Here is a 19,365-nt window from a genome sequence, read left to right as displayed (position 1 = left end):
CCATTCTTTGTCAAATGAGGGTTGTTGAAACTGGCACTGGAGCATGCCTGTGCTTCCTCATTAGATGGTTAGGGAAGTGAGGCAGCTATCCCCAGGAGCAATTGGGAAGGTGCCAGAACACTTGTGGATGTAGGTTTTAGCAATTCAAAGCAAAGGGCTAGACCTGAGACTATGTGATGTTCTACTTTACACAACAGCTTATGCAGAATAATAGAAAGAGCTGGGCATCAAGAGATGTGTACTATGGTCCTGGCCTTGACACTGTGACCTTGGACAAGTCACTCAACTCTTTATAGGCTTCAGTTTCCTCTTCTGCCAAATAAAAGAAATGAACTAAATGAACTCTAAGGTTTCTTCTAGTTCTAAATTTCTATGATTCTGTGATAAAAGCTAATCTTAGTTTACTATGGTGCAGTTTAGCAGACAATAATAAAAAGAAAAATGATAGCAAAATAAAACAGAATAAAATCCTACTACTCACTGTTATGTTGCTGTGGAAAGGATTCCGAAACATTCTTTCAGGTTTGGTACCACATTTAGATTCTATGATTATATTAACAGATTTAAATGTGCTCATTTAGACAGAATAATCTGAAGGTTTTTTCCCCCCAGCATTAAATAATGAAGCTAGAATCCCTCATTTCCTTATCTCTATACAATCTATTTGGCTTCCTATATCCTAGAGAAAGACTCATGGTTCTGCCAAAAGATTCAGAATTTCCTCTTCTCCATATTCTTGATGCACATTCAGTCAGGTACCAAACGAAACCACCTCTTCTTCCTATGGCATTATCTAAATTTATGGCTTCCTTTTGGCCCCTTCTCTACCAAGGAAATGACTCTGTGGTCATATTTCTTCAGGGCTTCTGGTATTTCCTTTTTGGCAGCCTGTCTGCTTTCATTTTCTTCCTGCTAAAATATGGCATAAAGGTATCTGCCAAAACCATCTCTATTAAACACTTCTCAGATAACATATCAATGGCACTTTTGATCCAGACCCTATCTTCCTAGATGTCTCACCTTTCACAACTCCCTTTCCTTACAAACCACACTATAGGCACAGCAATTTTACCAGCTACTTCAAATACTTCAAACTCCTTCAAATAAGATATTCTAAGGGTGTGTGGGGTTGGAGGACTGTCAATAATCTACTGCCTGCATCTGGGCCATCATGAGGTCTTGAGCTATTCAAGTGAAGGTGCGCCAGGTGGAGATGACACCCTCCCTTTGGTTTGTGGAACTTATCAGGTCATTTTACCTTGATTATATTTACAACTTTCATAAAAACATAACTGTATAAAAATAATGTCACTCTTTGGCCACTGTAGCCATTAATGAGTGTATAATGATGGGATATTTCCTTCACAAAAAAGTATTTGAGTTGTACTGTAAGACAAATTTGATAAATGCTTTCCATCTCTTCCCAGGCACTCTGCCTTCATTTCAGGTGGTTGTTGCCTGGTGATTATTGGTAGAGTACCTAATTAGGCACAGTGAGGAGATGTGTTTTAAGAATAGAAAAATGATTGAAGTAGGGAGGGATAGATCACTTACACTCAACATTTTTTATTTTATTAAAAATGCCTTATCTAAATGACAAACTATCTAAAATAGTTTCACTTAAAAAAAACCCATGAAATATTGTAGTTAAAGCAGCATTTAAGGGGGGGGGCAGGGAACCCACCTAATTACAATTAACCAGAACCACTGAGTACAGCCCCTACAGTATTGTAAGACATGTTATAATTTTATAAAATTGATTTAATATTAAGATGTAGCACAATAAGGTTTTGAATAGTGATTTTCATAAGAAGTTTTTTGATTATTTGGTAATTCCTTTTTTAAAATGTTAATGATAGCTAGCATTCATATAGTGTTTTAAGCTTTACAGAGTTATTTTACTTGTTCCTCACAACAACCCTGGGAAGTAGGTACAGTTATTATCCCTATTTTACATATGAGGAAACTGAGAATCAGAGAAATTAACTGGCAGGCTTGTGGTCACACTGGTAGTATGTGTATGAGGCAATATCGGAACTGCATTCTTCCTGAGTCCAAACCCAACACTCAATGCACTGTGCCATCTAGCTGTCTAAAAAAAACCATAGCTTAGTACTAATTGATGAATCATCCAAAAGAAAAAGCACAGTGTAGGGGAAAGAATCTGAATTTAGACCTAGAAGACTCATTCAAGATCCAAGTCCGGTACTACTGATGTGATTGTGAGCAAGTCATTCAACCTCTCTCAGAGCCTTAACTTTCTCAACTGAAAATGGGATAATAATACTGGTGCTACCCATCCTCACAACTCGGGAAAGTGTTTAGCAAAATGTAAATATATGGTAGCACATACATGTAAATGTAGCACATAAATGTAAACTATATGGTAGCTCAGTGGATAGAGTTCTGGACCTGGAATCAGAAAGACCTGAATTCAAACCTGGCCTCACTCACTCTCTAGATATGTGACCCTGGAAAAGTTGCTTAACTGCTCTCTGCCTCAGTTTCCTCATCTGTAAAATGGGGATAATAACAGCACCTACCTCCTCCCAGGGTTGTTAGGGAGAGGAGATATTTGTGAAGCATTTTGCAAACCTTGAAGTGCTATGTAAATGCAAATTATTATGGTTATTATTATTACAAATCTGAAAGTTGTACTGCTGTGTTTCATTGAGAAGTGGAAGTGACCATGGGTTCTCAAACACTGAAAAGAGTGTAAGCTTAGGGAAGTTCCACCCAAACTGAGAAGATTTTGAGAATATGTTGGGGGTACTGCCTGAGGATAAGTGTAGCCATGTAAGTATAGGGAGAATCCCTGTCAGAAGCAGATTGGCCACTAGGTGATGATAATGGTCACTAGCCATGATAAATAATACTACTTTCTAAAAATAGAACATTCTAAGGGGTAGTACAACATGAACCAATAATAATATGACAATAATTCATTCTTTAAATTTCTTTGGGGCATCAAATTCATTGCTCTAATTTTAATTTCTTGAATTAGTTTTATAAAGGGGTCAATGAAACATTTACCAGATGAGGGCAGAAGGATGTTCAGAAAGACACAAACAGGACAATTTTTGAAATGCAGTAATACATTAAAAAAAAAAAACCTTAAGGTAAGTAGAGGAGATTAGTGGTATCATACTTGTTTTCTGTACTTTGTATATGGAAATGATCTTGTTTGTTGCTGTGTCAAATATCATGGTCCTTCATGCTGATTTTAAATTTAATCTGTCTTCATTTTAGAGACAATCTGATGTAAAACCTTGCACTAACAACCTAATCTGGTTCCATGTTAGCACAGAGGTGATCTTGGGCTCTTAAAGCCTGTGACACTAGAGTATGAACTCTGGCAGGCCCTGCTAAACTGGAAACACTTGAGTAAAGGCCCAGAATATCTCTCATTCAAGGATCAATCAAAATAAACCATCCTATGGTAGTGCCCATTCAACCCCACCCCTATATTTGCCTTGTGACCCATATAATAATTGCAACACACCCCAGTATTTGAAGTACTGATTCAAAACAACATGAGTGAATATTAACCTGTCTACCTTCTCTATAATAAGGCTTCGAGTCTAGGAATTGGCTCAGGAGAGTCAAGATTTAAATAAAAAATTCAAGTAATGAAAAAAAAAAGTTTTAATTTAAAACTTAAACCTTAACTGCAAAAAAATGGCATTTTGTTTTTCCCATAACTCACCAAAGGGTTTGAAGCCTGTTGGTTATTCTCAACCTGGTTTAGCCCAACTAATCTTTAGCCAAGATAATTTACCAAGATGTGGCCACTGTGCATGCCATAGCTTCTTGGAGTCACAGGTAAGAATTGGGTGACATGTGGACACCAAAGGTGAGTAAGCAGTCTTAAAAAGGGCTTGGCAAGCCCTCTCACCACAGCTGCTATCCTTCCTAAACATGCCATACATCATAAGTGAATATATTAAACTGTCTACTATCCTTATAATAAGTCTTAGAGTCTAGGAACCGGCTCAGGAGAGTTAAGATTTAAGTAAAAAATTCAGAAGAAAAAACTTAACAGTTTTAATTTAAAACTTTAACTTTTAACCGCAAAAAATAGCTTCGTTCTTTGTTTTTATGTAAAAACCTCTAAGTGTATTGACCAATACGTCTCTTGGTTTCTGGAAAAGTTCCTCAGAATCCAGCCAAAGACATAACAAAAAGCCATTAACGCAATGAGAACAAGATGAACAAATCTGTAGTCAGCCATTTGGAAAGCCAGACTCCCTTTATTCCTCAATTGTTTAAACTGATTACAAATTTCTAATATTTCCAAGTGTAAAACTAGGAGCAGAAACAAGCAATGCCTTTCTTTACAACCAATAACTGCCCTAGAGCCCTGGGAAGTGAGGAAAAGTAGGGAAATATTTCTGATGCATGTCAGAGATGGGATTTTTCCTGTGAAAAAAGGTCACTACAGGAAGCTATCTTTGTTGCTTCCCTCTCCTTCCCATGAACTGATCTGGCAGCTAGTAGAGGTTCGAGACTTAAAAACCTGCAGCATTCCCCATATCCAGCCTTTCTCAGGCTTCTGTCAACTGTAAAAATGTTTTTCAATGAATCTCATTTGTTAAATTTTTTACACGTACTCCCTTACTTATCTTAGCATCAACATTGTCTTATAATAAAAATTCACTCATTTAGAGAGGCATTTGCCACTCAATGTAGGAAGTAAAATGTGTAGGAAAATTGGATTTTCTTTTTCATTCTAAGAAAAATCCTTTAAATCCTGAAAATAGCACTAATCCAAGGGATACTAGTGGCTAGTAGGTGATGATTTTTTTTTGTTTTTTTCTTCAAGAATTCATGAAGTCAAACTACTAAGGCATGGAAGGATTATGATTTGCATTGATGAAAGGAGTAGCCACATCACTGAAGCATTCATAGAAATTAATTCCATATTATCCATGTTATTAATATTCCATATTATTCCATTAATTCCATATGTGGCCTAGGACACAGTAATATACTGTATTTCATCATCTCCATTTATGAGACTATGATGTTTTCCGTTCTCAACACTTCTTCTCTGTTCTCTATATACTTTAACTGTGATCTCTACATACTTCAGACTGTCATGCTATTTACCCAATGAGTAATTATTCTTACTATGCCTCTTACTAGAGACATATGTTCAGAAACAGTACTTTCAGAGGCAGATATAGGTGATAAAGGAAAGGGAAAACTTGAAAACAAATTTGATTACATATTTTACTGCTGATTTTTCCTTTAATGACATATTACAGATGAATAAGTATAAACATAATTTTTGGAACATACTCAAGTATATAGTTTCAGGAAATTGTTTTAATTTTGTCACCACTAGAAAAGAATAGAGATATGCAAAGAGAATACCTAAAGAGTATTCTGTTTTCAGTTATCATGTATCATCCAGGAGACACATTGACTGCTGCTGTGGAAACAAGCATTTTTTAGATAATAAAGGTTAAGCATGCATAAATTCTAGCTCTGCTTGCAACTGACCTTTAGGCAGCTGTCTTGGTAAAGTTTTTGACAGAATTTTGAGCTAAGTTTATTTTATAAAATAATTTAATCCTTCATTCCCAAATACATATTTAAGTTGCTTAGTGGTAATCGTGTCCTAGCTAGAAAGGATCATCCTAATTCGCTATCAGTCACGAAGAAAGTATGAATAGAAGTTCAAGGGAAGTCTGATGCTGCTTCCCGGTATCTTTCCCATCACATTAAAGTCTCTGGCCTTAGATTTGCTCTTTAGATTATGTAATTTTGCCTTTAAGAGGAAAACAAACCAAAAAAGAAAACACAGAGAAAGCAAAAACATTCTAAACACCCTAGCCAGTGTCATTATCTTACTCAAAAAGAGTATTATAATTTTATCAAGGGTCAAGCACGTATCTCTACACTCTTTTTCCATTTCATAGAAACATGATATTCATGGTGGAAGTGGTAAGGACACCTGAAAAGTAGTTTTATTTAGAGGAGATGTTTCTAAATTCAGAGTTAATCTATATATATATTGATCTTATTATGTATGACTTTTGGCCCATTCACATAGCAGAAAATCAATTATTTGTCAAATGTATGAATGACTGAATGTGTAACAGGCTTGTTGTTTTTGTTGTTTGCTTGTTTTTGTCATTGTTGTTTTTGTGATACCTGAAATGATGTTAAAAGAATCAGAAGAAAGCTTCTAGCAACAAACATTGGATGGAATCTCTAAAAATTGTTAAAAGATATGGATGAATCACACAGAATAAGAAGACATAGAGGGACTATAATCTATCCCAGTGGAGGCAATCCTTGAACTGTGAAAACCATAAAATATTGAAGAATCAAAGTAATCTTCTAATTTGATAAGTGAATCAGTGCTATGGAGAATGAAATAACACATTGGTGATTAGGGAGTTTTCTGAAAATCAGTAACTTCAGTGTGATGATCACAACCCAACCGTTGTGATAAGGAAAAAATTAAGATAATATACGTCAGGTGAAGACAATTTTTTACTGCTTTTGGCCAAAGGCCTTTTCAGGAGTTGTAGAAAAAAGGATGGATATAAATAATGCAAGCTTTCAAAAAGTAAGTTCCAAATCCTTTGAAGTTCACAAGGTCCTCCAACCAACTCATGGGGAGGAGGAAGGAGACCTCGGCAGAGACTAAAAGCCCTCATAAGTGATTCTCCATGTCAAACTATAGTTACTAGCTATCACTGTTTTTTGATTATTTCCTTTTAAATATATCTTTTTATTTCTTTGTTATATGACTGTAAGACCTTATTTTGATTATTTGTGCCGTGGTATGCCAAAATTTCCTAGAATTTCTTTCCTCTAGCTTTGCTGTCAGTTTTGCTGTTAAAAGCAGCTGTAGAACCAAAGATAATTTTGAAGGACATAGAACAATGAATCCAAATCGTTTCTAGGTTGAAAGAAAGCCTATCTGGCAGATATCAACATTTTCCAGTGATGTACTTTGATATATGTTAAAATATGTTTATGTAAAACAATTACTAGCCTTCTAGGCTTCTTTGATGCCAATAATAAAAATTTAGTAGAGGAAACAGAAAACTGTATTTCCCATTTTGGGGATGATAGTGCTTTTAAATAACTTTTTAAAAAGGATACATTTCCAGACTAATGTTGACAGTATAGAAAAGCTGTATTTAGGGTAATTAATAATAATATTGTCTCAGATTAATATAGTGCTTTAAGGTTTAAAAAAAAACATTTTGACTGCATTATCTCATTTAATCCTCACCACAGCCTTGTGAACTAGGTAGATGTATATTACAACCCCCACTTTACAGATGAAGAAAAATGGAAACCTCTATTTGGCTTTTAAGGCCCTTCACATTCTGGTCTCTTCTTATCTTTTCAATTTTACTTTACTTTATTCCTATCTATACACTATAAGATCCGGGATCCAGCTATACTGACCTACTTACTCCTTGATGGCAGGAACTGTGTTTTTGCCTTTCTTTTTATCCCCAGCATTTAGCCTGGCATGATAGATGGATAGATAGGTATAGATAGACATAACATACATACACACAGACAGACAGACAGACATGGTAAATAGATAGGTAAGCGAATAGAATAATTCCATCTAAAGAACCAGACCATGATGGCTTTTGCTGTCAATATAGCATCTTGGTACAAAATTTATCAATCAAAACTATGTCCATTTTTAAGCACATACATCCAAGCACATCCCAAAATTCTTATTTTAGTCTTACTTATTATATCTTCAAAAATGAACCTCTGTCCACTATTTCAGTACTGTAGCAAGTGAGTTTCTCTGCTGGTAAATACAGTCTTTACATTGTGGACTGCATGGACTTTTGTTAAATCCACATTAGTGACACATGGAGAAATATACAGAGTTGTGTTCCAGCAAAGGGCATCTTAAAGGACAAGAATAAAGCATAGTTTTTAATGTTCCTATACTTGTTTTATTTGTCACAAGAACTGAGTTGTTAAAAAGTCACAAGAAATACTTCTTAGAAAAAGAAATGTTCTTTTTAGATCAGTGAAGTTTATACAGAAAATATGGAACCTTGGGATCCTAGACAACTCCTCTCTCATTTTGTTGTTTAGTGACCCCATTTGGTGTTTTCTTGGCAAAGATGCTGGGGATGTTTGCCATTTCCTTCTCTAACTCATTTTACAGATAAGAAAACTGAAGCAAACAGGGTTAAGTGACTTGCTCAGTCACACAGCTCGCAAGTGTCTGAGGCCATATTTGAACTCAGGAAGATGAGTCTTCCTGACTCCAGGCCCAGCACTCTATCCACTGTTCCACCTAGCTGCCCCCACAGGTGTATCCTTTGAACTTGTTATGAAAATAACACTAAATTGGAGTAGGAGGACCTCGTTTTCATCTAGACACTGATTCTAATTATCTCTGTTATCTTAGGCAAGTCATTTAAAGCCTCTAGGGTTTAGTTTTCCTACTTGAAAATAAGAGGACAGACTAGACAATTTCTAAGATAACTTTGAGCTCTATGGACATATTTTCTCATTGTTTAAATAATAAGAACTTATATTTATATAGAATTTTACACTTTACAAAAGCATCACCATAAGTACAACTCATTTGGTTCTCACAAAGTAAAACATTTATTACTTTAATATTTCAATGATCTTTGATCTTTTCTGTGTGGTTGGTCCCTATGGAGATCACAAACTTCTGATCCATCAGTAGAGTTTCCTGAGTTACTCTGGCCAAATAATTCATCACTCAGTGATACTAATAATCATTTGAAGATATGCTTCTATAAACTCAGCCAGACTGGTCCTTAGGGAATACAGAATCTGTCACCTGGCCTTCGCTCAAAGCCTTGTGGCTTTGCAGAATGAACCAGATCTTGGTTCCCACTGCCAAGTTGAGGCACAGGGCTTCAGTGGAGGAGAGATGGTATCACTAGTTCCACATGGCAATAAAGGAAACAGAATCTAAGAGGCTAAAGGACTCATCTAAGATTACACAGTTCATAAATTGTATAGCCAAACCCTGTAGTCGTCTTCTGTATTCAAGTATTTTGACCTTAGGGGCAGGTAGGTGGAGAAGTGGACAGAGTGCTGGGCCTGGAGTCAAGAAGACACATCTTCCTCAATTCAAATCCGGCCTCACACACTAGCTGTGGGACCTTGAGCAAGTCATTTAACCTTGTTTGCCTCAGTTTCCTTATCTGTAAAATGAGCTGGAGAAGGAAATGGCAAACTACTCCACTATCCTTGCCAAGAAAACCTCAAATGGGGTGATGAAGAGTAGGACACGACCAAAAAATGACTGAAACAATAAACATACTGACCTTTATATTACCCTATACTGCCTAACATTCCTTATTCTGTTAAGACTTTAGGGATAGTCAAGTTGCTCTGACTACACTTCTTATATGGCTTATTTTTCAAGTATTCTAGTGAGTATTCTAGTCTTTTTCCCAACGTTATTTGTTTCTAACCATAATCCATATTTTTAACCCCAATTTAAATATAGCTTACGAACTTAGTTCAATTTCAATAAATAGTTGGAGTTTTGTTTTGTTTTTTGATTTTTTTTGAAAAATCAAACACTTTAACAGGCACAGTCCAGTTCAGTCAGTCAAGAGATATTCATTAAGTACTTACTATATGACAGACTGTGCTAAGCAACCAGGATAGATAGAAGGCAGAAATAGTCCCTGACCTTAGTAAAACACAATGTAATCAGGAAACAAAATGGAAATAACTCTCTGCATAAAAGATATATACAGAGTAAATGGAAAGTCATCATAGGTGGAAAGGCACTAACAGCTTGGGAGGACTGAAAAAAGGTCTTGCATATGGTAGGATTAAAGCTGAGTGCGAAGGGAAGACAGGAAGGGAAGAGGTGGCATTCAGGAGGGAGAGAATTCCAGGCATGAGGTCAGCCAGTGCAAAGACATGGAGACAGGAGACAGAGAGTCATTTATAAGGAAACACAAGTAGTCCAGGGAATTTGGATGGTAGGATCTTTGGAAGGGAAAAAAGTATAAGAGAAGAGAAGAAAACCCAGCTCACAAACAACAAGAAAAAAATACGGGAGGGAATTGTGGAGGAACTATGTGCTTTAGACAATCAAGAACTTATCAATAAAAAAAAAATTTAACCTATACTGAGAACTCCCACTGATATTTTAGATACACAAGAGTTATACTCAAAACTAATTTTTAAAGAAAACTAATTTTGCAAAAATTAGGTAAAATACAACAGTTTGAATTATCCCACTTAAAAATGAGGCTAATACAAATTACACTGTACATGGCTTGCCTTTCAAAAAAGGGTTTTTCTGGAGGAAAAGAGAATTTTAAGTGTTCTGATCCATATATATTATGCAGCCTGTCAGTGTGAGGGTGGGAATCTATCACCACCCCAATTAATTACAGAAAGCTTAGATCTCAATTGAGTTAACCAATCATTCAAAAATAAACTAGGTATGAAAAAGTCTTTAATCAATTTAAAAAGATCATAGGGACTTTGGGTCATTGGATAAAGAAAGATGGTGCTATAGGAAATATCTTTTGATTAGTTGAAGAGGATCAATCCACATCTCTTGGGTTACAGTTTAGAAAAGCAGTTAATACAATGGAAGAGAACTCCAAATTTGGGAGCTGGGGATTGCAGACCCTTGAGAGGGAATCACTAGGAGGCTCTCTTTCTCTTTCTTCTCTTGTCTCCATTGACCATGCTACCAGAGAGACCAGGATAATAGGAGAAACATAGCAATAAGAGAGTAGAGAGAGAAAAACAAAAGTCAAGCAGATGATCTGCTGAGAAAAGGCAAAGACAGAGGTGACCAGGTTTCTCACCCCCAGAGCAATCAAGATGTCAGCCTGCTATGGTTATAATGGGTTTACCTAGGGTTCAAATATTTTTATTTGATTCAATCTAGTATATTACAGCATTCCTACTTTATCAAAAGACTACAAAAGTATGGGCATAGGAGTAAAAAATTACTAAATGGTAATCCTTCACTATATATATGATAAATAACATTTTATATATAATACATATTTATATTATATATGTGTGTGTATTTTTGTGTGTGTACATACTTACATTCTATATAACATATATGTGTGGATATATATATACACACCTATAAAGTATATAAGCTATATACACATAATATACATCTCTATACACACATATGTTTCCTATATACAAACATCAAGGGGAAAAATAGAAATCCAATATGAACAAAATAAGTTTGAATGCCCCTAGCAGCTTTTGGTAATCCCTCAATCTTATAATGTAAACAAAATGCTATTAGTGACAGCAACTGATTTCAGCTGATCGATTCAGCAAATATCAGCAGATTGATCCTGGAAATTTCAACAAATTGAAATATTAATCATATTAATGTTATATGGAATAAGGTACAACAAAGAAGTACACAAATTTAAACTATCATTCTGTTTTGGGTTTAGATGTCATGACACAAAAGTGTTCTTCAGGCTTCATTTAAAAAAAAGTATAATGTGTTAATGAATATATGGCTAATTCCATAGAGTTGGTGAAATATTATTTCCTTTTTAGGGCAGTTGTGACTATATCTATTTCAATGGGAGTTGCACAAGGCTTGTACAGGCTTGTATAACCATGGTGTTGGTAGCAACAATAAATGCCAGCACCTCATGTGTGTCACTCCTTCCTCTTCCCCCAAATGATGGACCCATTCACACAGGAAACAAGACCTCTGTGTGTCCCAGTGGGCTGCCAGTATGATTCCTCCTTCAATGGAACCAAATCACTCTTGTTCCTGGTGTTTCTCAGAATCTATCAACTGGCTCTGCACAATTCTGACAGTTCATAGTAGAAGTATCTAGTGTTTGACTCCCTTCTCTGTTTCCAGCAGCATCTCCAACAATTTCACATAGTTTACAGACATCAACCCTTTCCTTTCTGATAGGTATCTGGATGTATTAAGCACTACCAAGGGCCAATACCTTGACTCCCCACCAGGCATCCACAATTATACAATTAGTCTAATTCCTAGAGACCTGGGCCCCAAAGGTTGGTTGCATCTATTCCTTTTCAGAGCCTTGTTCAATCTCTGTGGGAATTTGTAGACAATAGTACCAAATGGGGACTCATTTGGCCAACTTAACTCTGTTATTGGGACATTGGCATTGTTTGAAAAAAGAAAATAGGATGACCTATTTCAAAATTACTAGGCCCTTAAGGCCAATACAATCATGGACCGGTACCCACTCTTCATCACTGTTAATCTCTTAGATAACCCTGATGATCCCTTTCATGGACAGCCTAAAGATCAGCAAGGCAGCCAAATTGCAAGATACCAATGAATGAGCATTCTAGGAACTAAAGAGAAGCTTCATGGCTACCCTTCTTTTTAATATGTCCAGATCCCAAATGCCCCTTCATGGTTGAAAGCAATTTATCATTTAGGAAAAGGGTTATTTACCAAACAAATTTACCTGTTATGAGCCTGTTCCTACTTTTGAAAAAAATTAAACTCTGGCCCTGTGATTTTATCAATGTTGTGAACTCAATGTGTAAATTTTTTTCTACCAATGGGCATCATCAACTCATTTATAATTTAAAGCTTTAGATAATTTTTCAGGCACTCAAATTAAGTGACTTGATCATGGTTCCACAGCTAGTATGTGTCAGGGAAATGATTAGAACCTACATCAGGCAGTCAATCATAAGCATTTATTTAGCACCTACTACGTGCTAGGCACTGTCTTAGGCACTGGGGATCCGAAGAAAGGCAAAAGATAGTTCCTTACCTCAAGAAGCTCACAATGAAATGGGGGAAGCAATGTTCAAGATGCTATGTACAAACAAGTTATATACAGAATAAATAGGAAATAATCAACAGATTACCAGCATTAAGAGGGATTGGTATATGTCTTCTTTTTTATTTTTAATTTTTTCTCAATTACATATAAAAACAATTTTTAAAATTCATTTAAAAATATTGAATTCCAAATTCTCTCCCTCCTTCTCCCCTCCTTGACAAGGCAAGCAGTTTTATATAGATTATACATATATAGTCATGCAAAACATATTTTCATATTACCATGTTGCAAAGAAAACAGACCAAAAAACTCAAGAAATATAAAATATAAAAAAAAGTATACTTTGATATACATTCAGACTCCACCAATTCTTTCTCTGGAAGTGGATAGCATTTTTCATCATAAGTCCTTTGAAACTGTCTTGGATCATTGTATTGCTGAGAATAGCTAAGTCATTCACAATTGATCATTTTACAATATTGTTACTGTATACAATGTTCTGGTTCTGCTCACTTCACTTTGTATCAGTTCATATAAGTCTTCCCAGGTTTTTCTGAAAGCATGCTACTTGTCATTTCTTATAGCACAACAGTATTCCATCACAATCACATACCACAACTTGTTCAGCCATTCCCCAATTGATGGGTATCCCCTCAATTTCCAATTTTTTGCCACCGCAAAAAGAAGTACTCTAAATATTTTGTACACTTAGGTCCTTTCCCCTTTCTTTGATCTCTTTTGGATACAGACCTTGTAGTGGTATTACTGGGTCAAAGGGTATACACAGTTTGATAACTCTTTGAGCCTAGTTCCAAATTGCCCTCCAGACTGGATGGATTAGTTCATAATGCCAAAAACAATGTATCAGTGTCCCAATTTTTCCACATTGGATATGTCTTCTTGATTCACAGGCCACTGCTACTATCCTTTATGGCAGACTGCCTCTCCTGTACTTAATATTTCAGCATATTGTCTGTAGTAGTGTGCAACTACGACAGGCAGCATGGGGTGGTACAGAGCATTGGATTTGAAATCAGAGAATTCAGGTTCAAATCCCAGCTCTGCCTACACTTACTACCTGTATGATGCAGGAAAAGCTCCTCTATACCTCAGTTTCTCCATCTATAAATTGAGAGGGTTGGATTAGAGAATATCAAAATTCCCTGACAGTTCTCAGTCTATCATCATATGAGCTAGACCACTGAAGAATAAGAACTTCTGGCAAACACAGAGGCCTAAATACCAAAATACCACACACAATACCTAAAATCTCTCTAAATACCACACAGAAGGCTATAGAATGTGGAGCACCTACATCCTACCTCTAAACTCAATCAGTGCCAGATCTGGTGGGCTCCTTTCTTTAGAACTTTCAATTTTTAAATAAAAGGACTCCTAAGATGCTAGAACTGATGTATGTATGTCCTCTAATTGCACCTGCCTCACAGGGTTGTCATGAGAATCAAATGAGATGATATTTCTATTTATGTCTCTGTGTCACCCTTATTCTAATTCTGGAAAATGGAACTGCACGTGTAACTTGGCAATTATAGCTATTCAAACTATACACAGGCTTGGAGTGGCCTCCATGAAGTAACCCTGGAGTGTTCAGTAAAAAATGAATCTATTCGTTATATACATATATATATACATATATTTACATACATATACATAAATAGAAATATCTCCATCTCTAACTCTATATCAATAAATCTTTGATATCTTTGATATCTTTGGAGTTTATGAGGCTTTCTACTGTGGCCCACAAAGGGAGCTTGAATCTTTTAGAAATGAACCAATGAAGGGTTGGGTGGATTGCAGATATCTGTTACTACATCGACCATAAGCAAGTTAGATAAAGATAAATACAGTGGTATAAAGGCTGTACTCATAGCCTGATTGGTCATTTTTATCTGTTTTTAATCTATGTGTCCCCTTGCTTCTTCCCCAAGGAAAAGGGATCCAATCTAAACAGCCTCCATCAAACTGCAAAACCTCCCACACTGAGAATTCCACTGATTTTGTTCAGCTTATCTGTCAACAACAGTAATAGGACCTGTGTAACCAGGTTCAATTAACTACCTTGTGTGCTGATTCTGCCCTTACATTCAGGGAAGACTGAGTCTCAAACAGATTACCAAACATCTAGGGCCGCCTCTGTGTACTCTAGGCTGTACCCTGACTGGGATATGATGTCCAGACAGTCAGGCAATTTTGAGTATTCAAAACCCTGTCACTGCTTACCAAGGCAAGTTGGTGGTCATGGGTCTACCACGATATTATTCACCATGCACACATCTGAAAGACATGTCCATGGGCCAGTGGATTATTTGGGATGACCTGAAGTAACATAATATAACTTAACATAATATGTAGGTCACCTTGCATGTAACCAAGAGAGCCAGTCAACAAACCACCAAACTCGCAGAGAGCCATTGCTGGTAGCAAAGTGGGTCTGGCTTTTTCTCTGTCAAAAGTCTTTACTCTACCTAATTCTTCAAGAGGTTATTGGATCATGGTACCAGCCCTTTTATCATCACTGTTGTGCTTAATATTGCGTACTTCTAACTCTCTCACACCATCTCCCTAAGAATTTACCTTAAATTTCATTGGGCATTGCTGCACAAAGACTATATAAACCTTAGGATTTACCTGCTACCCTCGTGGGGACTTCCAATGGTTGTGGAAGGACAGGAGGAATTATTAACCTGCTATTCTGCCCTTCAGATGATATTAGAGATCATTCCAGTTTATCAGAAAGGCTACAGGACAAAGGAAAAAAATTGGGAATCAACTTAAAATTTCCATGCCTCAACACTTCATAAATCAACTCCACATCACAAACTCCAGCTCTGTGGTCTCAGGATACCCTCTAGAAGGATGCAATAGTATAGAGAATTGTGTACCTCCAGTCTTATAAATGGAGATGACAGTCAAATGATCCATAAATGTGGAATGTAGCCTATTCTGGTCTGGGTTGATCCTTCTGGTACCCTGGCTGAGTTCCATTAACATTATTCCTATTTACCCCCTGCACTGGATCCTATGTTATAACTTAGAATCTTTACTATGCATCAGCCTCAGTCACTACAGCACCCTCTGTTGCTGGACACTATTTCCCCAGATGCCTCTATAAGAGGGATTTCCATTTCCCCAGCATCTTTTTTTTTCTTTCCTGCTACTGAGAACTCCATCCTCCAATTTCTTCTTCAAGAGATATCTAACTGGCTGCCATCTTTTGCCTGATCTATATGTCTTAGACTGTTCCATTAGAGGAGCTGCCAATTTGTGGTCATTTTGATTTAGTCTGGAAGTCAGGTCAGTCAACAAGTATTTAAGTGCTTACTATGTGCCAGGTACTGTGCTAAGGATTGAGATTACAAGCAGGAAAACAATCCTTGCCCACAAGGAGCTTACATTCTGATGGGGGAAAACAACACATAAAAGTAAACTGAAAAGGGGAGCAGGTACACATGCAGGGATATCATCACCATCACAAAAGCTAATATTTATATAGTGCCTACTATGTGCCAGGCACTGTGGTAAGCGCTTTACAATTATTATCACATTTGATTCTCTCAGCTAGCCTTCGAGGCAGATATTGTTATCATCCCCATTTTACAGTCAAGGGAACTGAGACAAACAGAGGTTAAGTGACTTGCTCAGGGTCACTTGCTAGTTAAGCATCTGTGGCTGGTTTTGAACTCCAGTCTTCTTGACTCCAGGTCAGGCACTCTATCCCCTGTACCACCTAGGTACATGGTAGCCACAAGGTAGATAAAGGCCAGAGAGTTTGGAGTCAAGCCCAGAAAGGAGAGAAGACAAAACTGGCCCAGGCACTTTCCTAAAAAAATAGAAGTTCTTGTAAGAATTGACCAGCACATAACAAGACCACAGTAGTGGAGTGGACTTCCAGTGTGGGGAGGCTGCTTTGGCATGAGGGAGAAAGTTGGAAGAGCAAGGAATAACACTCAGGAGGAAAATTAAAGAAAAAAGGAGGCAGCTGACAAGATTGTTATCCCTTTTTCTGGTGTTAACTTGACACTCTTAATCCTCAACAACCTGAATAACTGATCTTCAGCAAATTACAGAGGTAGATTTTTAAAGAGAGGGGCTGGAAAAAGAGGGCTGTTACTGAGTGTAATTAGTTTAATTACCTGCAAATAAATGCATTAACATTATAATTATAGAAAGCTTTCAGAGACTTCTGATAAGATTACAGACTCTGTGAGGGAAGGACCTATGATAGTCTTTATCTTTTCCCCTTTGTGCCTATCATAATAACACCTTGCAAATAATCATTCAATCAACCAACAGAGCATTTATCAGGTACCTACTGTGTGCCAGGTGCTGTACTAAGTTCTAGGGATACAAAGACAAAAATGAAACAACCTCTATATTCAAGCATATACTTATATCTATAATCAAAGGACATTATTAAATATTTGTTGAATTTAATTGAATTTGATACCCAAATCCCACAAAATTTTTAATTTAAATATAAAATTCATGGTAGTTAAAACATACCCAAGCAGCCTAATAAATTTCAGGGGATCAGAGATCTGTTTGACAGTAGGGTAAAAAAGTATTTTCAGAAACTTTTACCCCATGGTTCAAATTTAAGCACACATCACTGGGTTACACATAACATTTAAGTTCAGCACAGATAGCGTTTAAATAGCACGTCAAAGTTTACTTTGCAAAATACTTTGCAAATATTTCATTTTATCCTTACAACAACCCTGGGAAGCAGGCACGATTATTTTCTCCATTTTACAGATAAGAGAACCCCAGGTTGAGTATCTTGCCCAGACTCACACAGCTATGAAGTGTCTGAGGTTAGATTGGAACTCAGGTCTTCCTGAGTTGAGCACCCTTTCCACTGCACCACTGAGCTGCCTCAGTATCGTCAGTAACAAACCATTCTCCCCTATTCTTACCTTCTGACTAATAAAGCGACAGTCATCATCCTGTGTTTAGACAGCATCCAAATCCTATTGGACCACATTATCTTAAAGCTCTAGCTGACTCACCTCAAACAAAGCCCAGCAGATCATCACCTTCTTTGACGTGTAGAAGTGAAAGGAATGCTATCATGACTTGAATTGTCACAGTACTACAAGATGAACTGAGATGAGCGTGTTCTTTTTGAACAAAGGGAGCTCCTAAGGCCACCAGGCTGTTGCCAACAGCAACAGTCTGGACAAACATCAGCTAGAGCAGCAAATCCAGTGATAATTTTCTTATGTGCCCAAGATGGATAGTCTACATACCAGTTCTTTTCAGCTGGATCTCTAACATGGATAATGACATGGTATCATACTTAAATACACAAAATAATAACATAGGAGAAGGAATATGTAGGATATTACCCACTCTCTTTTAAGATAAAATAATGTGGGAATGAGAGGTACTCAGTTTTGTAAATCTCTCAACTAAAAAGAACTGCATAAAATTCTGAAACTACTTTGCAGATCTTAAAGTGCTTTAGGAGTATAGATTATTATTCTCATTATGAAATATACCCAGAAACATAAATGGGTAGGGAATCATGATTTATGCTTGGTTACCAATCAAACTTATAGTGCCTTTTCACTTTAAGAAAAGAGCATATGTGCATAAAATGCTCTCCTTGCTTTTGGTGGAGGTATAGATCTTATACTAATGATAGGCATTCTAACCATTCTACTATACTTTTTGAATTATTTTATGAAAAACTTCATTTTTTAAAAAAGAAATATATCTAAAGATTCATTTCAATTTGGCATTTTTGAATCAATTACTTAGGGTTATCAACTTGTTTCCCCCCACCCTTTGTTTACAAAATATAAAGCAAATCCCATGTCAAATTCTTCAAATTAAACTTTATACTTTTGAAATTTTTTTATGCTATTTCTTTTTTTATTAATTTATTTATTTTTAGTTTTCAACATTCACTTCCACAATATTTTGAGTTCCAAATTTTCTCCCCATCTTGTCCATCCCCCTACCCCAAGACAGCATGCATTCTGAATACCCCTTCCCCTAATCTGCCCTCTCTTCTATCACCCCCCCTTCTCTTATCCCCTTCCCCTTCTATTTTCCTGTAGAGCAGGATAGATTTCTACACCCCCTTGCCTGTATATCTTATATCCCAGTTGCATGTGAAAACAATTTTTAACATTCATTTTTAAAACTTTGGGTCCCAAATTTTCTCCCTTTCTCACTCCCCACTCACCCTCATTGAGAAGGCAAGCAACTTGATACAGGCTATACATGTATAATCATACAAAACACTTCCATAGTAGTCATGTTGTGGAAAACTAACTATATTTCCCTTCATTCTATCCTGCCCCCCATTTATTCTATTCTCTTTTTTGACCCTGTCCCTCCTCAGAAGTGTTCACTTCTGATTACCCCCTTCCCCAATCTGCCCTCCCCTCTATTATCCCTCCACCCTCTTACCCCCTTCCCCCCTATTTTCCTGCAGGGTAAGATAGATTTCCATACCCAACTGAGTATGTTATTTCCTCCTTAAGCCAAATCCGATGAGAATAAGATTCACTCACTCCCTCTCACCTTCCCCCACTTCCCCTCCACA

At 36.7% G+C, this 19,365-nt stretch overlaps 1 protein-coding gene across 3 annotated transcripts in view; it reads right to left on the bottom strand.

Moving 5' to 3' along the window:
- Window positions 1-19,365, bottom strand: part of LOC114031482 (parkin coregulated gene protein homolog) — a 619,672-nt gene that overhangs the window by 299,574 nt on the left and 300,733 nt on the right. The gene's annotated exons all lie outside the window — the stretch shown is intronic.

This window comes from Vombatus ursinus, unplaced genomic scaffold, assembly GCF_900497805.2.
Source record: "Vombatus ursinus unplaced genomic scaffold, bare-nosed wombat genome assembly UNPS02015175.1, whole genome shotgun sequence".
NCBI lineage: Eukaryota > Metazoa > Chordata > Mammalia > Diprotodontia > Vombatidae > Vombatus > Vombatus ursinus.
This window is presented reverse-complemented; position numbering and strand designations above follow the sequence as displayed.